The sequence below is a fragment of the Bacillus rossius genome, chromosome 13 (genome assembly GCF_032445375.1).
Source record: "Bacillus rossius redtenbacheri isolate Brsri chromosome 13, Brsri_v3, whole genome shotgun sequence".
NCBI lineage: Eukaryota > Metazoa > Arthropoda > Insecta > Phasmatodea > Bacillidae > Bacillus > Bacillus rossius.
The window spans coordinates 8037350-8059723 of NC_086340.1; the positions used below are offsets into that span (position 1 = coordinate 8037350).

The window sequence follows — 22374 nt, forward strand, 5'->3', positions numbered from 1 at the left end:
GGAAGAAACTCACCCAATCACGAAACACAGACGATGCTACAGTGTTTTCACTCTCAGCTAGTCTAGAAATATATATATATATATATACACACACACACATATATATATATATATATATATATATATATATATATATATATATACACACACACATACACACACACATATATATATACAGCTATATTTCTATCCATATTTCAATCCATCTCCCTATCTAAATCTCTACATCTCTCTATTTATATACATCCCTCGTCCTATCTCTCTGTATATCTGCATATCTCCCCTCTATCTCTATGTCTTTATCTCCCTATCGATATCTTTATCTTGACAAAACAGATTGCGAACACACAAACATTCATTTATATATAAATATATTTACCTATTTATGTTTTTATCTATAGTTTTTACCTGTCACAGGTATGACATAGGTATATAAAAACACGCGCGTTTTCGAATGCAACCTTGTGTAAAAATTTCAAAGCAATCGGTGAAGAACTTACGGAGATTTAAGATTTTGAACGAACGAACATTTACATTTTTATTCATATTGATAACCTTAAAGGGCGTCATGCAATGATAAGGGTCAATCAAGTGAACATGTATGTATTTATTTGAACATTATTGATTTTTTTCCAGGTTGCCTGAAGAGGGCTGCTCTTAGTTCTACTACTCGACCAAGGTGTGCAGATAATATTGAGGTGAGTGTGGTTTTACTCTGCACGCCTACATAATTTTTGTAATCGGAGTTGAGGTATTTTGTTTTCATAGTTCAGATGTTCGTAAATTTGCATGACATGAGAACTGTTGAAACCAATATGGATTCTTTGAGTTTCTCTCTCCACCCATTAGGCCGGGTTCATAAACTAATCAAAAGAACGCAACGAACAAACAACGTATCACGAAACCAACGCAAAAAAAAAACAAACTTTCTTTCATGAAGCACGAAAGTCGTTACACGTCATCAACCCTACTACTTGAAATCGTAAAACAGGAGAAAACAAATTACTTTCCCAGGCTTATTGTGATAATTCATGTTTATCACGAAGACATATCGTGAGTAATTTTTAATTTAAAAGATGATTTTTTTTTCCACCGTGTCCTTCTATGCATATAACGCCTGCGTCTTAAAAAAAAGGTTTTCGAAACACTTTACTTCAAATGCGAAATGTGGAAAGGCAAACCGAAATGCAATAAGTTGTAAGTTGGCCGATGCTTGCGTTACGTTTTTGCGTCTGGGTTTTTGAAAACTTCGCAATTGAACTTTTTGCATCTTGTGTTTCTTGAGCTCTTTGCGTTTCATAATATGGGAAGTCACATGCCATTTTTTTTTCTTGTCAATAGTATTACTTAAAAGAGTTATTTATGTAAATTGAACACTATACCTCTCTTGTATTTGTTTTTATGTCAAAAATATTTTCAATATACTTATATTTACGGTGTAGTATAGTTGTTGTAAAAATCTAAGTGACAGAGATTGGAACTAACTATGCCATATTACTATATTAGTTTCAGCAGAATTATTCCATAACAATTTTTTGCCATTAGTATTAAAAAATTGACTTTTGTTGAAGCATATATAAAACAATAAGATATTTTCAAAGACACTTTACATAGTGTGTATTTAAAGTATTATTACAGTTGTACTCATTCCCAAAAATGAATTTCAATATTAAACACCATTGACTTCACAAGGTAAGCTATTTGTTACTTATCATGAAGTTAGCTACAGTTGCTATTAAATAAAGATTTTGTAACAAGCCTAATTATGGAAATCTCAAGAAATATTAACGTTTAAAGAATCCAAATATACTTATAAAAGAAAAATAAGCGCAATTAGTAATTTTTTTAAAAAATATTGTTGTGGATTAACTGTTGAATTTATTTAGTTAATTCGGCGACCGTAACATTATATGGCCGAGAAATGAAGATAAAGGTGTAATGCAAGTCCCTGAAGAGCTTTCAAGAATCTGTACCGGTTGTTTTACGCCTAAAAATTACTCTGAAAACATGCGTTTTAGTCATTTTTAACTCTTCTAAAAATATAGCTTACAAACTTAATCCGAAATCAAAAGTACTTTTCGGCCCTCAGCGAACTCTTAAATGCTTTTCGTAAGCAGGCCCCGCTCGGATATATTGAGAAGTTATGAAATCGCGTTGATTTTTCCTGAAGCTCTGCGCACCGTGTGTGTGCCCGGGTGGACGGGCCCCTTTAACTGATGGTAATGTCGCGGAAATGAAGCCTGGCACGTGGGACCGGGTGGCCGCCGGGAACATTCTTCTGGCCATACGCGTCTCGCCCGAGGCCATCTTCCCCCCTCTACCACCCCTCCTACCCCGCGGGTGGGTTTGCCCGATCAATGCGCGGGGAATTGAGTCGCGCGCCTCGGGAGAATCGCCGCTGGCTTAAAGGCTTAAAGGAGAGCTCTGCCAACAATGCTGAACAAACTCGGGCAGATGCCAACTGCTCATTGGCTAATGGCTAGAGTCCCGGAAATTTCGCGGATTCCTCTGGCCTTAGGATAGAATTCAAAGTTATAGGTGTGCTCGACCCATGTTTACTTTCCCATTGGTTGATTTCTTAGCGAGAACATTTTTATCCTTGTTATTTGGCACTACCTGATTCGCTTACTTCTCTCCTAGCTGGAAATCGTTGGCTCACGGTCGTAGAGGGGCGTGTCCAGATAACTGCGGTCCAATCATGAACACAGTGCGACAGTGTGCAGGTTTCCAGTCTAGCTTGCGACTAAATGAATGCGCGAAAATTCCGTGGCTCTACTAATGGCTAGGGGCAGGCATTTTTCGCGAAAAAAATCTGAACGCCTATTATACTGCAATATGGTATATCCGCACAAGCGGTTTCTTCCTTGTGATTGGCTGCCGTCTGCGAGAGAAGTCGTTGCTTTATTTGACCGAGCCACCACAGAGCGAGTTTACTTCCGCACTGAATTGCTGTGATTGGTTTTCTAACAATCGACATGTATCTGAAAGAAACTTAACCAATCACGAAACACAGACAATGCTGCAGTGTTTTAACTTTCAGCTAGACTCGGAATCTTTTCGCGAAAAGTGCATGCCCCTACTAATGGTTTACGAGAACTGTGTGATTTTGACTACGACACTTCCGTGTGTAAGGGTTTTCATTTGCTCAGAATTCTTCATATTAATGTCCAATCACTGAACAGGCATGAAGGTAAACTTTTTTTCTTTTTCTTTTTGGATTCTTACCTATCGCAAATTGAATCCGGGAATTTTCCGATTATCATTATCGTAAGGCAGATGTAGGTGTATGGGCTTCAAGTCTATCGCTCTACCTAATGAATCCTGGGGGGTGGGTGGGTTGTGGAGTTTCCAAGTTCACGCTGGGTAACCGCGCATCACAGCTCGACCAGAAGTAACAATATTCGTGACCTGGAGTGTTCCGAAATGTCAAAGAAAACATGTTTCTGTCGTCACTAGATTTTTTTTATTTTATAACTTTTCAGTAATACACCATGGCAGGCTTAAATAACAATCTTACCTGTATGCAGTGTAAACCATCAAGTTGAAAATCCTAGGTTGGGTGCATGGAATAAACGAAACATTTTATAATATTTAAAATTTTTCACTTAAAACATAATTTCGTCGTTATGTTTACGTTCATATTTCCTTCTCACTGTTAACGAATAGATTTTTAAAACGCAAGTGGGACCCAACAATTTTTTTTTTTTACTTAAAACATAATTTTTTCTTTATGTTTACGTTCATCTTCCCTTCTCACTGTTTACGAGTAGATTTTTCAAACGCAAGTGGGACCCAACAATGAGGTTTGTTTTAAATATTTTTTTTAATTCCTAGAGCTAAGGGGAGGGGGAAGTGGTCTGTGGCTGTGGCTGTGGCTGTGGCTGTCCCCCTCCCAATCTCCTGTAACACGGGATCTGCGCCCATTGGCTCTAAGGTCGGGTTTATAAACTACGCAAGAAACACAAGGAACGTAAGCAACGCAAGACGCAAATAAAAAAAAAGATCAACAATGAACAATGACGTTTTTCAAATACCCTTTCATAAACTACGCGCGTCGCAAAAAAAAAATGCAACGCAAGCAAACTTACAAACTTCTCGCCTCTCAGCTTGCGTTAAAGCCTTCCGTATTTGAGAATGGAATGCTCCCGAAAACGGTTGAAGACGCAGACTTAATGTGCGTAGAAGGCGACCATGTTGTTTTTATCACCCTAAATCACATTTTCAAGGTTAAAACTTTTCGCAATGTGAAAGAAAACGCCTTTTTTGAAACTAAAATGTTGACGGGTTCACATGTTTTTCATGATAACTAGAGGCAGGCATTTGAAAAGCCATTGGACTGCGACAGTTTAGGGGCCGTCTGCGAGGAAGAACGCGTTCGCTTCCGCGTCGGATGGCTGTGATTGGCGTTTGCTTCCACACTGGATGGCTGTGATTGGCTGGCTGGCATCTGTCAGTGCACCTGATGGAGGAAACACCCAGCTAGTCTCGAAACAATTTCGCGAAAAAAAAAAAAAATTACACACCACCTAATTATAACCATGAACTGTTTAAATAAGTCCAGGGGTAAAAATTCTGGTTTCTGGCGTTTTACAATTTCAAGTTGTATAGCGGTCGGCGATGTGTTGCGACTTCCGTGTTTTATAAACGCCGGTGAGTTACTTTCGTTGGTCGCTTGATGCGAGAGTTGCGTACACTGTAAATTTTTTGGTTATTTAAATGAAAACAATTGTTATCGCTACAAAATAGTGCTCGCAGTAACACTAGGTTCGGATTGTTACCCGGGCATCTATACTTTGTGTTACCCCAGTACCTCCAATAGTCTTAAATTATTCGTCAACCGTTCCATGGAATTTTTTTCTTCCTGCAGTACTATGCATGACGCAGCGAAATAAAGTCCACTTATTGTATTGAATATTCGATCTTTTCCGTGGTTAAAAAAAAATTGCTTGAATGAAACATCAGCTCGTAAGAAATACTCGGTATTATCTCGAAAAAAATGTATTTCATATATATGTGAAAATGATTGTAGCCATGCCGTGTGGTTTTACAGGCTGTTTCCTGGCAACCGGTTTGCAAAGGAATCTTTTGAAGTACAGAACATTATTTTCCGCGTGGTTCATGAGCCCCGGCCTGATGACGGGGCGAAGCGCAGGCGACGAGGGACTCGCGGCCAGTCGTTAGCGGAGCTGTGGAGCGCCTCTCGACCGTCGCCATGACGACGCGCGTCTGTGTCGCTGTTGACGGCCCGACGACCGGCGGCGCCCGTATCGACGGCAGGCTGGTGTCGCCTCAAGGGGACCCCTCGAGTACTCGAGGAGGGGGATCTGGTAGCCGTTACAGCTATCGTTCTCCTGTGATTGGCGTTTGCTTGCACGCTAGATGGCCGTTAATGACGTTTGCTTCCACGCTGTATGGCCGTGATTGACGTTTGCTTCCACGCTGTATGGCCGTGATTGACGTTTGCTTCCACTCTGGATGGCCGTGATGTGTCTTTGATTCCACGCTGGATGACCGTGATTGACGTTTGCTTCCACGCTGGATGGCCGTGATTGACGTTTGCTTCCACGCTGGATGGCAGTGATTGACGTTTGAATTCACACTGGATGGCCGTGATTGACGTTTGCTTCCACGCTGGATGGCCGTGATTGACGTTTTCTTCCCCTCTGGATGGCAGTGATTGACGTTTGCTTCCACACTGGATGGCCGTGATTGACGTTTGCTTTCACACTGGATGGCCATGATTGACGTTTGCTTCCATGCTGGATGGCCGTGATTGACGTTTGCTTCCACACAGGATGGCAGTGATTGACGTTTGCTTTCACACTGGATGGCCGTGATTGACGTTTGCTTCCATGCTGGATGGCCGTGATTGACGTTTGCTTCCACGCTGGATGGCCGTGATTGACGTTTGCTTCCACTCTGGATGGCAGTGATTGATGTTTGCTTTCACACTGAATGGCCGTGATTGGCGTTTGCTTCAACACTGGATGGCCGTGTTTGGAGTTTGCTTCCACTCTGGATGGCCATTTTGGAAAAGTGTGGGGGGGGGGGGGGGGGGAGTTTTCTTCTTTGATTCGGCCTTGATTACAAACCAAAAATATTATTAATATATTTTAAATATCCTGTGCTCTCCATTTTGATCTTGAAACGGCCAAATAGCGTACGATAACAATTTTGTTACCTTAAAAAAAGCAATTAAATAAAACGCTCCGAGTATAAAGTCGATTTTAGTTATCAAAAGGGTAGTTCAGCGTTAAAAAAAAAATCAGTATTTTGTGTATATACATGAATAATGTAAGTAAATGAGCTCTCGACTTTTGAGTAGGACCCACGTTATACTGATTATTAAAATCGTGTGATTTCGCTCTTAACAACACGGTAGTAGACTGCAGTGATGGTGCCCCCCCCCCCTCAATTCTCCCCCTCAATGGGGCAGCAATCGATAACCGCACCCGCCTGGGGGCCTGTTTCCCACGGACACCGTTCACTCCGGGTTTCGGCGGGTGGAACGTTCTGGAATACAAAATGGCCGATCCTTAGGAACCGGAAAAATTCGCGGGTTCAATGACGTGTAGGATGAACTCCATTTAGTTCTACATACACTCGGTCAAATGTCACCCACTCATTGGCTGCTGTCTTGTGAGACGTTCCAGCGTAGCAGCCTGTGATTTGATAAAGCTTTGGTTGGGTGTTTCTCATTGGCCCAGAGTCATCCAGGTGAGTTGTGAACCAATAGCAGAGGCAGCACTGAGGTATAAAGATTTGTATTTTAGCCTATCGCGAAATGAATTCGCGAATTTTTCCGGTCTCTAAAAATTTCCGATCCTAGATGGCGTCCGGGTTAATCGACACGTAACCGTGAGCCCTGTTTCTGGACCTAGCAGATCATTCCACCGTCCGTGTCAACTACATTTTCTGTTTTCTCTGGTCACGAGAGGGACTCGTTCTTAGGGACAGGCATTTTTACCCATTGTATTTTGTTCGCTAGTTAGACTGCAATAAGGCATACCCGCGCCAGCGGTTTCTTCCTTGTGATTGGCAGCCGTCTGCAAGAGAAGTCACTGCTAGAGACCGAAAAAATTCGCGAATTCATTTCGCGATAGGCTAAAATGCAAATCGTTATACCTCAGTGCTGCCTCTGCTATTGGCTCACAACTCACCTGGATGACTCTGGGCCAATGAGAAACACCCAACCAAAGCTTTATCGAATCACAGGCTGCTACGCTGGAACGTCTCACAAGACAGCAGCCAATGAGTGGGTGACATTTGACCGAATGTACGTAGAACTATGGAATTCATCCTACACGTCATTGAACCCGCGAATTTTTCCGGTCCCTATTCATTGCTCTATTTGGCCGGTCCATTAGGACGAGTTTACTTCCGCACTGGATGACTGTGATTGGTGTGCTGAACAGACATGTAGGCCTACCTGAAATAAACCCAGACAACCAACGAAACACAGACAATGCTACAAAGGCTTTTAGAAACTGCTGGTATGGAAATATTTTTCGTGACAAATACGTAACCCCTACTCGTACTGCGTTTAACGTGAACTACAGGGAACAACTTAGCAATCACTAAGTGACTGAAAATGGTACGGTCTATATATGCCTTAGTTACCTAATTTTATATGTATATATTCTTATCATAATTTTGTATTGGACCTTTAGTATATGTATATGACTTAGGAAATACAGCAGTAAAGGAAAATTCAGTTTCTGCTCGACAAATAATTTTTCAATATTGTAATTTAAAAATGTAACACGGCCAAACATGTTTTTTTTTTTTTTTTTAAATTTTATGTGGCAATTGAACCTTGAATACTGTATTATGTATTTTTAATGCAGTACGCGACCTAAAACGTACACTTAAACGCTACACATGTTATGAAAAAATAAATAAATTTGTTTGCATATAATTTACAAAACAAATCATGCCTGCTACGTTTATTGCTGTGTGTAGGAAAAAAAAGGGGGGGGGGGGGGAAGCGGAAATCACAATTTCTGCCCGGGCGAAGGAAAGCCTAGATCCGTCCCTGTGAAATGAATCCGTGAAGTAATCTTGGTTCAACATTTCAATGGCCAAGACTAACATGTACAGCTACACTCGCCCGACCCGGAAAACACAATCGTTAACTGTGTAAAAGCCCAAGCAGTCGAAATGATCCGCAAAATGCAAGCATCTCATGTTGCGACAGCTATACGTACAGACTGTTTGTGCCTGATGCTGGGAACAGATCCCAGCTCCCGAAACCTCGCAACGGTTCAGTCATACCGTGTTCTTCTGTGCTGGCATAGTTGTGTTGTCGGAATACCTGCTGGGTTCGCATTTGCGTCGCTGTATTGTCGGCGTGTTGTTAAGATCCTCTTGTTTGCCGCTGTTTTTTTTTCCGAAGCTGTTTGCATGTATTTACTGTTTTTGTTGGCAACTTTCCCGTCGTTTTTCACCCCACTTGTGTTCCTCTGTGCTGCGATACTTTCCCACGGAATACTTTGTGCTGTTTTTGTTTGCCCGTTCTTCGGGTTTTCTCTATAGTTAGAAATAGCAACTGTGTATGTCCAAAACACAGTTTTTAATCTCGTTTGGTTCCTCTTGCTTGCCGCTGTTTTTTCCAAAGTTGTTTGCATGTGTTTACTGTTTTTTGTTGGCAACTGTCCCGTCGTTTGTCACCCCCACTTGTGTTCCTCTGTGCTGTGATACTTTCCCACGGAATTCGTTGTGCTGTTTTTCTTTGCATGTTCTTCGGGTTTTCTCTACAGTTCGAAATAGCAACTGCGTATGTCCGAAACAATGATTTTTGATCACGAGAGGAAAGGACAGTTGGTAACAGTTTTAGTTTTTTTTTTACCGTCCTCCCGTGTAATATTGTTTGGTTGTGATTGGCCAGGCGAACGTGTGACGTGTCTGTGGGCGGCGCCGGTGAAAGGCGGTGACTCGCGCCGGTGAAAGCGGGGCGCTTCTCAGGTGTTTCACCTCCCCGCCGCTGGCGGCAGATTCTGGCAGTCCCGTGGTCTGAAGAGCCGAGAGCAACTCGGTAGGAGAATTTCCCCGTCTGACGTCGAGATTAAAGAAGAAGAATAAGGTGGCAGCTAGAACATTATTTTGTGGGAAAATTACGACGAAGAAGGAAGGAAGATTGAGGATTGTGGCTTTTGGAGCACCGAGGCGAGGAAGAAAGAAAGGCGCGTGGAAGATTAAGCCGATAGTCTTTTTGAAGAATGGAGTATAAGAAAAATAAATAATAACTTTGGCTGATGCAGTCGAGATACGAAAATGAACAATTGGGAATGGATATAAAGCTTGCTACAGAACTACGAGATGGCAGCTGGAACAAATTTTTGTGGAGCATTATGGTGAAGATGGAGGATTGTGGCTTTTGGAGCACCAAGGTGACGAAGAAAGAAAGGCGTGTGAAAGATTAAGCCGATAGTCTTTTTGAAGAATGGAGTATATAAGAAGAATAAATTACATCTTTGGCTGATGCAGTCGAGATACGAAGAGGAACAATGGGAATGGATATAAAGCTTGCTACAGAACGACGATAATTGTTACGATGAAGGTTTTTGTGATTGAACACTTATAGTTGGACATATAAATCTTTAACAGAAGTACGAAAGTACGAAGGAAAAAAAAAAGCATTTTATGATATTTTAAAACGCGTTTATAATCCAGCATGTGGATTGTAGGGTTAGCTAATATTTATTTATATATTTATATAATTTACCTTACAATAAAATAATATAATACAATTGTTATACACCAAAAGCCCTATTAGATTACCACCATTATTATTAAGTGGGATGCTTGTGATTCGATACATCTTATGCTGAGGGTTATTAATTGGCTCAAGAGTTCCTCAGGTGAACTGAGGTCCAATCACTGAAGCAGCTTGAAGGGGATGAGTTTGTATTCCGCGAATCTCGAGTCATTAGCCAATGAGGAGTTGGAATTTAAGAATGAAAATGCCAATTTTTCGAGTTATATATGCTACGTCGTTTTACCTATGCTGCATCGTGTTACTTATGCTGTCATGCTATCTATGCTACCTTGTCGTGTTATCTGTGTTTCTTCGTGTTATCTATGCTACGTTGTAGTGTTATCCATCTATTCATGTCATGTTATCCATGTTTCTTCGTGTTATCTTTAAAAGATTTGTGCAATGGGAGTGCATGACTTGATGTAAGTTTTTGGACGTACGCCATTGCTAAGAACTTTTTCTGTTGAAGAAAAACTAATAAATAAAAATAAAATAAATAAATAAAAATACCCAAAAAAGACAAAAAAACACACAAAATTAAGCAAACAATAGCTGTTGTCAACAAGGATATGAACACCACAAAATATTCCGAAACAGGAATATGGTCAACAAACAAAGAAAAAAAAAACAAAGAAAAATGTACTAAGAGAACAAAAAAAAAAAAAACCCACAAATGATGACAACACAAAAATATTGAACCCAAAATAATTCAGCACAACAGTTTTTTGGGTATTTTTATTTATTTATTTTATTTATTAGTTTTTCTTCAACAGAAAAAGTTCTTAGCAATGGCGTACGTCCAAAAACTTACATCAAGTCATGTTTATTCGTGATATATATGCTACATCGTCGTGTTGTCTGTGCACGCGGTGTTATCTATGATGTTGGATGCCTGTCAGTGGCAGAGCCCGGCTTATTCTGCCGCTACATCAGCTGTACGGTGGGTGAGGCAGGCCGTCACTCACGCTGGTAATGGACGGTCGTATGCGCTGCCCGGGAGCCGGTAGCCACTAGGGGCGGCTTTCATCTCGGCTCACGTCGGCGTCCCGATCTTTTTGACGTGACAACGTCTAATAAATCGATAAACGTCGGCTGCACGCACGAAAAATTGTCCCGTTACGCACATTGTCCCGTTACGCTCATTGTACGCTTGCGCCGCGTCTATCTCTCTTCCACTTGATTGGAACAACCATCGATTTGACTTTTTCGAGGCACATCAAACTTGAAACACTCCCATTCGTTTCCTATTTTTCCTATCATCGTCCTATCCTTAACAGAATAGCACAGATTGGAAGAAGTTAAATAGCAAACATGTATAAAAGTTATAGTTAAAATAATCTCTTCGTTACAGTAATAAACATATTTGAATTAATGAGTGCAAATGAAAGTAAATTTATCAATTAAATTGTAGATTTCATTTCACTCCTTCTTTGTATCCATACAAAATAGTGATAATTCAATAAAAATGATTAAATTTTATTCATAAAAGTATGCAATCATTTCATCAATGTTTTATCCTTAAAAATCTATGAACTTAAATCCACATATAATCAACATTCACTGCGGAAAATAAATAAACAAAAGAAAATCGCTGAACGCGGTCAATTTAACTTCACTTACTGCTACTACAGTATGTCGGTGACGCAAACTCACAAGATTTTACCCATCCAAACAAAAGTCCAGCACGCACATGATACAGTCGAGTATGTACAATGTATTAGTGTATAATATGCGTGTACATCTACACAGGCCGCTGCGATTCCCCAGTCACTAGCATGTCGTTAACGCGAACCCATAAGTTTTGCCCCTACCGAAAATCGCTCAACGCTGCTAAAGAAGTTTTCACTTCAATAAAACTCAGAAATATCTTAAACATTTAACTTAAGTTAAAAAGTTTTTTTACAAACATTTTTAGTTTAGAATTCATGAAATGGTGTATTAAAGGAGTTCCGTATTAATTATAATTGCAAAATATTATACTTTTGACATTGTTGAGTTATCGTGGCAGCAATGAAATAAGTAAAAATGGCTAATTTGTGGACAAGTGCAAAAATGTGGACTTTTTTATTTGCAATTAAAACTGAAGTTATGATTTTCAACACTCATACTTTGTGGTTATGCCGTATTTAAATTTTTGAAACAAAAGAAAAGCATTTAAGTGTTTTGTTTGTTCCGAATTAAAAAAAAAGAAATCATTCTAAACGTTAGACGGTAAATATTCCCGACCACAAACATAAATCAAGGTTGCCAACGTTTACTTTCGTAAAGTTAACGACTTTCACTTTACGTTGCATATAAATACCGCACAGTTCGCTGATTTCCAAAGAAAATAAGAGCGTTAGTTACAGCATCGAGTTGCGACTCTTTGTGTTCCTCGCTCTATGGCTGCGCAGTGGGCGGTGCGCGTGGCTACTCGGCGGGCCGCTCTTCCTGTCTCCGTCTGGCGGCCCTACACAAGGCAGCCATTCATGAGCGAGCCCCTCCCTGCTTCCCAGGATCTAGATCCCGCTCCCCACCCTTTCCTTCCCTTCCCCTCCCCTCAAGAGTCAACGGTCACAGCGACCTCACTCCCGTATTCCTTATAAGTACAGACAAGAGTTCATGGTTTCATTTTCAAGCCATTTTTTTTTTTTTTTTTAAAGATTTTGGTGTTATTTTTTGTAACATTTGTTTATTAACAATATATCATATCACAGAACAAGTTATGACTCTTAAATGTTCCGTGATACTAATTTCTCCAATTTGACTGATAACATTATGCACTTTAAAAATGTGATTTGTTATAAGAATGCACTAATGTCGTGATGTAAAAAAACGAGTAACTGATAACAGCAGCAAGATTAAAAAGAAATAAACTTTTGACAATTTTTTTTTTTTGCAATAAACGTGGTACAAAATTAATGCTAAAAAACTAGTTCAACTGAATTTATATATTTAAAAGATTACGTATTTCGTATTTGTCATTAGAGTTACGTTGGGTTAAAAATACTGATTAGTTTCATGATTTTAATGGAATTTCGGTGTTATATGGTGTATTGACATGGTTTTCGGTGTTATTTCGGGTTTGTCGCAATCCACCTCGTGATCTTGTCCGTACTTATTAGTAGGGACCGGAAAAATTCGCGGATTCCTTTCGAGACAGGCTGGAATCCAAACCCGTTTAGCTTAATGCTGCGTCAGTGATTGGACCGCAATTTACCTGAAGGACTCTCAGCCAATGGCAAACACTCAACAAAAGAAGTATCGAATCAGGTTTCCCGAGTCGGTAGCCAATGACCAGATGATAGTTGCCCGAGTACATAGAGAATCGTGGAGTCTATCCTAGTGGTCATTGAAACCGCGAATTTTTCCAGTCCCTGCTTATTAGTAGAGACCTGCAAAATTCGCGGATTCATTCGGCGATATTCTAAAATTCAAACACATATACCTCTTAGATAATTTTGCTATTGGCTTACTGTTCATCTGGACGAATCCCAACCAGTTATAAACCCTCAACCAAGAAGGATCGAATCACAGACAAACCAGCTGAGACGACTTACAAGTCAGCAGCCAATGAACTTGCGTTGTTTGCCCGAGTGTACAGGGGTATGTGCAGTCTATCCTGAAGGCCATCGAAACCGCGAATTTTGCAGGTCTCTACTTATTAGGTAGTCACTTTCAAGGGTGGTGTGTGGATAGTAGGTCTCCGTGGACTGCAATAAGGTATGTAAGAGATAGCGATTGTTCTCTTGTTATTGGCGGCCCTCTACATGAGAAGCCATTGTCCTGTTTGGCCGGGTCATTTAGGACGCGTTTGCTTCAGCACTGGACGGCTATGATTGGTGTGCTGACAGCAGACGTGTAGCTGAAATAAACCCAGCCAACCACGAAACACGGACAGTGGTATAAATAGAGACCGGAAAAATTCGCGGATTCATTTCGCGATACGTTAAAATTCAAATAACTATACATTTGGGCTGTTTCTGCCATTGGTTCACTGTTGATCTTGAGGACTGTGTGTGCCAATCAGATACCATCAATCAAAGAAGTATCAAATCACAAGCTACCCAGTTGAGACGCCTCACAAGCCCAGATGCAAAATGAAAAGGAGACGTTTTCCCCGGTGTGTAGAGAATCGTGGAGTTTATCCTGGAGGTCATTCGAAACGCGAATTTTTCCTGTCGCTAGCTATAAAGTTTCAACACTCAGCTGGACTGGAGATCTTTCCGCGAAAAAAATACACGGCCCTGCTTATAGCGGTAAGAAATCACGCAAGTAGGTACATTTTCATGGGCAAATGTAATCACGTGCGTGACCTCTTACAGCTTAACGTGGTAAATATATGATGAGGAAATTTGTGATTTAACGAATAAAGGAAGAGTGCTATCAGAATGAATTGACAGGAAAATCCCTTGATCAACAGTAATGAAATAACTGGAGACAGAAAAAAATTGCGGATTCATTTCGCGATAGGTTAGAATCCAAATAAGTTTTCTTTCATGCCGCTTCAGTGATTAGACAGCAATTAATGTGTAGGATTCCGAGCCAATGAAAAAACCTTCAACAGGGAAAGTGTTGACTCACAATCACCCCCAGTCAACAAGTCTCACAAGTTATTAGCCAATGAGCAAGCAGTGTTGACATTTGCCAGAGTATGTAAAAGAGTGTGAATTATTTCATAGAGGCCAGTGCAATTCTTGTTCTTCGGGGTGTTGTTAAACTATCTATGGTTAGGGCCATGCATATTTCGCGAAAAGATTCCGAGACTAGTTATAACTTAAAACAATGTAGCACCGTCTGTGTTTCGTGATTGGGTGAATTTCTTTCAGGTACATTTCGATTGATACAACACCAATCATAGTAATTCAGTGCGAAAGCAAACGCGTCCTGAGTGGTTCAGTCAAAAAAGGCAATGACGTCTTTCGCAGACGGCCGCCAATCACAAGGAAGAAACCGCTGGTGCGGGTATACCTTGTTGCAGTCTAATAGGCGTTCAGATTTATTCGCGAAAAATGCCTGCCCATATCTATAGTCCAATGAGAACGCAGTTAAAGTGTATAATAGAATGCATTCCAATCTTTCTCCAAACGATAACGCAAATTTTGTGACAAAAAATTTTAAACTACAATAAAAAAATACAATCATAATGGCATGCATAGTCCCTTGTCTTGAGGAAACACGAATAGGTAGGGACCGGAAAAATTCGCGGATTCAATGATCTGTAGGATGAACTCCATAGTTCTACGTACACTCGGTCAAATGCCACCCACTCATTGGCTGTTGTCTTGTGAGACGTTCCAGCGTAGCAGCCTGTGATTCGATAAAGCTTTGGTTGGGTGTCTCTCATTGGTCCAGAGTCATCCAGGTGAGTTGTGAACCAATAGCAGAGGCAGCACTGAGGTATAACGATTTGCATTTTAGCCTATCGCGAAATGAATTCGCGAATTTTTCCGGTCTCTACGAATAGGACATCTCGATAAGTGTCGCTTTAGTTTCTGTAATCTGGAAGGCTCGCAGCTTCATCATTGCCAACATTACCACCGCGAGTCACGTGATTGGATCGTATTCCGGAGACCCGGATTCGAACCTTTTCTTCGCCTTCTCGGGCACTGTATTTTTTGACGTGACAACGTCTAATAAATCGATGAACGCCGGCTGCATGCACGAAAAAGTGTCCCGTTACGCACATTGTCCCCTTACGCTGTGTCCCGTTACGCTCATTGTACGCTTGCGCCGCATCTATCTCTATTCCACTCGATTGGAACAACAATCGATGTGACTTTTTCGAGGCACATTAAACTTTAAACACTCCATTCGTTTCCTACTTTTCCTATCATCGTCCTATCAACAGAATAACACAGATTGGAAGAAGTTAAATGGCAAATATGTATAAAAGTTATTGTGAAAATAATCTCTTCGTTAAAGTAATAAACATATTTGAATTAATGCGTGCAAATAAAAGTAAATTTATAAATTAAATTGTAGATTTCATTTCACTCCTTCTTTGTATCCATACAAAATAGTGATAATTCCATAAAAATGATTCAATTTTATTCATAAAAGTATGCAATCATTTCATCAATGTTTTGTTATGACGTCACGTTAATTCATCGTCCGTAAACCGACTTTACAGACAACCAATTTTTTTTGTTCTTTTTACTAGGAAAATCCTTGGAAACCCATTTGTCAACGATATCACTTGTAAAACTGCACGGCAGAGATTTGTAAATTTGCAAATGGTACAAAGCTCTGCCTTGCAAATTTACAAGTGATATTGTCGGCAACTGAGTGAAAGGACAAAAAAAAATGTTTAGGATATAATTTCTTCGAAACAGACATTTATTTGAATCCTGATTGTCCCTCGATGAAGCAGTTGCTTACAATTACTAGAGACAGGAAAAATTCGCGGATTCATTTCGTGATAGGCTGAAATTCAAACATGTGTACAATTCTGCTGGTTCTGCTGTTGGCTCGCAGTTTAACTGGAGCTCTCTGGGCCAATGAGAGACCATCGACCAAAGAAGCGTCGAATCACAAGCTACCCAGTGGAGACGCCTCACAATTTAGTACCCATTGAACACGCGTGTTTACTTGAGAAATGCAGAGGATAATGGAGGCTATCCTAGAGGTCGTTGAATCCGCGAATTTTTCCGGTCCCTGACAATTACTTAAAAAATTTTTTTAAACTTGTATCAAGGCATGCAAATGTCTGTGTTAAAAGTGTTAATAGAACCGGTCTCTCCGGAAGTCGAGAGTCGCAGGGTAACGAGCAGCCACTTCCGTTACAATCACTAGACGAGCATGTCTTGGCGAAGGTTCGTGCACTTCGCCAGCCTGCTTCCAGCGAATACACTGAGACTAATACGGACAGCTCTATACCTAGGGACCGGAAAAATTCGCGGGTTCAGTGACCTGCAGGATGAACTCCACAGTTCTACGTACACACGGTCAAATGCCACCCACTCATTGGCTGCTTGCTGTCTTGTGGGACGTTCCAGCGTAGCAGCGTGTGATTCGATAAAGCTTTGGTCGGGTGTTTCTCATTGGCCCATAGTCATCCAGGTGAGTTGTGAGCCAATAGCAGAGGCAGCACTGAGGTATAACGATTTGTATTTTAGCCTATCGCGAAATGAATTCGCGAATTTTTCCGGTCTCTAGTTAAGGACTATTTTGGTCCATTCAAAACTATAGCTCTCTAACATTTTGTCACAGATATTTTCAACTTATATTTACTGAGTGATATAAATTGTTGTAAAAAGTCGCGTAAGTTTTAACAATCACATACACCCATTATATAATTCTTTGTGCACGTATCTTGAAAATATTTGTAACGGAACAACAAACGCAGGAGAGTTTTAATGTTAAGTTTACAGAAATAGTCTTTAACTATTAGTAGAGACCGGAAAAATCGCGGGATCAATGACCTTCAGGATAGACTCCAATATACACTACACACTCGGGCAAATGCCAATGGCTGCTGACTTGTGAGTCGTCTCGATTGTGTGGCCTGTGATTCGACGCTTCTAATATGAGTGATGTGTGTCTAATTGGGCCTCAGTCCTCCAGATTAACAGTGAACCAATGGCAGAAGCAGCACTAAGGTAATAATTATTTGAATTTTAGCATAACACGAAATGAATCCGCGAATTTTTCAGGTCTCTAACTATTAGTAACGATGAGAAAATAAAATAATATATCGACATTGCGTGTGAGAACCCTACCTTAAGTCAGTATGATTACTTTTGAAAAAAATTGTGAAAAGTCTTTTAGTACTCGCCAGAGATGTAACTTTAACCTAATTGAGCTGATTAAACATTATTCCTCCATAATATTATATAATGTTATTTAAAAAAGTAATTATTATTTCCTGTGGCAAGGTTTGAACCACGTCGATTAATTCGCTTTTGAGCTGTACAAGCTGTACTTTACCGCCGTGCTAACCGAGACTGTCAGGATTTTACGTATTTTAAAACTTGTGATTAAGGCCATGCATATTTCGCGAAAAGATTCCGAGACTAGCTGAATGTTAAAACACTGTAGCATCGTCTGTGTTTCGTGATTGGGCGAGTATCTTTCATGTACACGACGAATGTTAAAACACCAAACACAGCAATTCATTGTGCCTCTTGAGTGGCTCAGCCAAATAAGGCAACGACTTCTCCCGCAGACGGCCGCCAATCACAAGGAAGAAACCTCTGGTTCGCGTATACCTTGTTGCAGTCTAATATGTGTTTAGCTTTATTCGCGAAAAATGCCTGCGCGTACTTGTGATGTATAGTTTTTACTGCGGCTATTTTAGTTTGCCAAATATATTCCAGGGTGGTCGTTCCACCATCACAAAGTTGTTTCATCTCAGCACACCGATACGCTTGCTGGCATGTCCCGTGATGTTCGCGGATGTGACTACGTACGGGTTTTTTTTTTTTTTTAAACGTTTTCCGCACGCGTGTCCGCGCCGTCTTTGCGGCGACAACATTTATCCGTTCGCCGACTTCCGTTCCAATTTGCCAGGGGAAACTGGTTCGGGAAACTGGTTCGCGCGTTGAGGGCTGAGATGTTCGTGGCAACGGCGTGGGGTGCGTGTGTGTGGTGCTAGCGACGACCACGGGTGATGTTCACGGAAGTTACTATGTGCGGGTCGACGTTGCCGCACGCGAGTCGGGGGAACTGCTCCTACCGAGCGCCGCCGCGTCGAGGCCTGCACCTGGTGCTGGCGACGACGATTACGACGACCACCGGGCAGATCGCGCGCTCCCTCCCCCCCCCCCCCCCCAGGGCCGGCGCGTCCATACAGGCGAACTAGGCGACCGCCCAGGGTGCCAAGTAGCTGGGGGCGGCGCAGCACGACACATAGCAGCTGATGTAACATGTTTAAAGATTATTGAAACTAGACGAAAATGGATTTTTGTAACATTTTGGAATGTTTATATTGATTATGAGTAATTATTTAAAGTCCACGGTGACACCTGTTTATGATTTGTAATAAGTAAAAAAGTAAAAAAAAAAAACACAAGCCCGCTTACATTTGATTGTTGACAAAATATTAGGCGTACGTGATGTATTTTGAAGCAAGGACAATTTTTTTTTGGGGTGTCCGGCCGTGTGGGGGGGGGGGGGGGGCGCATTAAGGTTTTTCGCCTAGGGCGCCAGTTTACCTTGCACCGGTCCTGCCCCCCCCCCCCCCCCCCCCCCGTGGTCGCAAGGCGCGACGAAGCATTGTCTCACTCCCGCGGACTCGTTGCCCAACAACACCGCGCCGCCAGCCAGCTCTCTAGCGGCTCCGCTGTGCCCCCGTCCGCGCCGCGCCGGTCTAACACACTGTCTTCACGCCGTCTTCACGCCGTCTTCACACCGTCTTCACTGGTGCTGTGCAAGTTTCCTCATACCTTCTGGGCTGGCGGAGGAGGTGAATTATACGGATAGCCTTCATTTCACAGACGAGAGAGCCACACCCGAAGTTCCCCCGAAGTTCATGCTAGCCTTCCCCCCCCCCCCCCCCCCCCCCCCACGGTTCTATCTCATTGTATAAACCGGTGTGGCATTAAATTTTGCGGTAGATTAGGATAGGTTAGCTACATTATAAAATACTTTAAAACATTGCGGATGGTTGGTTGTATTAGGTAAGTATGGCTACATTAATAAATACTGTAAAATCATTTTATGGTTGCTTAGTAAATAACTTTTTTAATATGTAGCTATCCAGGGCTAGGAAACCGTTTACATGATTTCACAGTATCTTTAATGTAGCTGTCCTAACCAAATCAGCCGTCCACAATGTTTTAAAGTATTTATAATGTAGCTAAACTAACCTAATTGATCATTAGTTATCATGAGTTACAATGAACAAAAAAAAAAAAAACGAAGATGCACGATCTTGCGTTTGGCTCTCTCGTCTGTGAAAAGAAGGCTTCCCGAATATTATACCAACTCCCCCCCTCCCCCTTCCTGTTTCCGCCACTGGGCCCGAGGACAAATAGTTTTGTTTGTCTAGCCTCCTTCGTATTATTTAACGTAAACGGTTTCAAATTTATGTATGCTTTTAAATAATCTATTTTATTGATCTATGTCCAATACTGGCCCATATCATTGAAAACATTTATTTAATGTGAATATTAGTGGCAGGAATTGTTTTTATAAACTTTAAAAGTTAATTTTAAAGGGTTTTAATATAAGTTAGGTTATGTTCTCGTTTGGATAATTTATTTGCGTTATAGATTATTACATTATTTAATAATAATTAAAATTAAAAAAAAAATAGAATAAACATACACCATACTTGTGGATTTTCATTATTAATAAAATTTCATCTCGATTATTTGACTAAATTAAATAACCAATTTTATACACGTGTTTATTATAACATTGAATACTGAGTATATAATTAATTTTTTTTAATTTGACTGAACTTTTACTTTACCAATCGTATTTATAATATCACTCCAGTTCTTTTATTATTTTATTTCAATTAATTATATGCATGCAAAATTAAGGCTAGTTTTTTTTACTACAGTGTAGTACATGGACCAATTTTTTTTAAATATTACATGTATGAATTTCTAAATGTTTGGTTATAATTATCTGACGTTTTCATTTTTTTTTTACTTTTGTGTGCATCTGTAATTTACGTTCATACGTTTTCATTTGCGACAAAACACGTTATTCTCTGTAATTCAAATTTTATTTATATAAAATTTAAAAAAAAAAACCAAGTGGGTTATTGACTTTTTTTTCAGCTGGGTTTTGTTGAAAAATCCCCGTTAAATCGGGTACATGACTCCCGCTAATACTATATCCTACTTCCCCTACTTCCCCTCACGCGCTGAGAACTCGCCAGACTTCTTGCCCGCACTATCAGGGATGCCAACTTGGGAGTTTTACCCCCAAATTTAGGGGGAACCAAGATGTAATGGTTTTTTTTTTTTTTGGGGGGGGGGGGGTTACATTTATTTAGGGTGATTTTTAGCGGGTACATTATTTAAGAAATTTTTTGAGGGCGTGAAATTAAAGTGTATATTTTGAAAACAAAGTGAAAAAAAAAGTACAGCAACACAAGTGGCGCTGGTGGCTGAATTTCGCACTACGACCAACAACAACTTGCTGGTCAAGAGAATTCCGTTTTTTTACATGCTTTATATTAGCTTCACCTGTATGTTTGTCTGTCCGTCTGTAACTCTGTCTGTCCGTCTGCAACTCTTTCGACTAAGAGTGAGTGACACATCACTGTAAAATGTCCCACCCATTTCATTACGTTTGTTAGCCGAGCGGTCTAAGGCGCGCGACTTCTGTGACGATTCAGCGATCGTGGGTTCTACTCCCGGCCACGCCGAAAAAAATTTTTTTTTTTTTTTTTTTTTTTTCCCCCGGTAAATTCTAATATTATATCCATACATCTAACTGCAAATGATTCGTAGAGACTTTACCATTTCTTTGTGACGTTGCAACTCCAAATAGTTATCTCAGATGGTAATAGGTAGTGTCGGTAACTCATTTCCCTATGATAATTATACATAAATATAGTTTAAAAAACTAAAAAAACATGCTTTTAAAGAATATCAAACTAAAAAGTTAAAAAAAAATATAGTTTAAAAAACTAAAAAACATGCTTTTAAAGAATATCAAACTAAAAAGTTAATATTCAAAAAATATGGCACAAAGCGCCTCAAGCATTTTTCTCATTTATACTAGTATTGCTTATATACTATTGTCATAAATTTAATTTTAAAATTATTTTTTACTTTTTAGTTTGATAATCTTTAAAAGCATGTTTCTTTAGTTTTTTAAACTATATTTATTTTTTTACTTTTACCGTTCAACGTTTTCACGTTGTAAGATGTCTGGTTGAGGATGTTGTGTCCGTTAGTTTGTTGTGTACTCGCGAGTTTTATTGGATTGCAAAGTAAGTCGTTTATGTTTATCTGTGGCGCCAAGGAATAAAAAAACAAGAATAATAATTAATTATTCGTGTTCAAATCTTTTCCAGAATGCAAAAAAAAAAAAAAAAATCAGAAAATATACGAAATGTTGGAAGACCAAGCCCGAACTTGAAGGTTAGTAAACATGTATTCTTTAAACCGAAATTAAATTCGTTCATATATAAAATCGTAGATACTGAATGTTTTTTTTTCCTTCAAAATTATTATGCTCTTGTTTGGGCAGAAAAATAAGGAAATTTAAGGTTCAAGAGAAAATAATTTTAGCTCTCAAACAGGGTTTGCGATTAAAACTTTAGGTTGTTTTTAATCGAAGTCTAGGGGGGTATTTGAAGTTGGTCCTAGGGGGAACACTCTGTAGGAGTTGGCATCATTGCGCACCACACGGCGGTCATTCGGGAAGCCTTCTTTTCACAGACGAGAGAGCCAAACGCCCTATCGTGCATCTTCGGTTTTTTTTTTGTTCATTGTAAATGTGTTGATAAAATGATACTAACGGTCAATTAGGTTAGGTTAGCTACATTATAAATACTTTAAAACATTGTGGACGGTTGATTTGGTTAGGATAGCTACATTAAAGATACGGGGGGGAAAAAAAAGCGAGCGTGAACTTCGGGGAACTTCGTGTTTTGTCTCTCTCGTCGGTGAAAAGAAGGCTTCCCCGGGCAACCCCGTCGCGAAGTCGCAGAGCGACAGACGGCTTCCGTG

The 22374-nt window shown here is 40.2% G+C and overlaps 1 protein-coding gene across 8 annotated transcripts in view; it reads left to right on the forward strand.

The window, feature by feature from the left end:
* LOC134538193 (neurabin-1) overlaps window positions 1-22374 on the forward strand; it is a 174353-nt gene that overhangs the window by 31934 nt on the left and 120045 nt on the right. For all 8 annotated transcript variants that reach the window (XM_063379270.1, XM_063379275.1, XM_063379271.1 and 5 more), the window contains exon 2: window positions 637-698. The gene's annotated coding sequence lies outside the window, so the exon portion shown is untranslated. The remainder of the gene's footprint in view (window positions 1-636; window positions 699-22374) is intronic.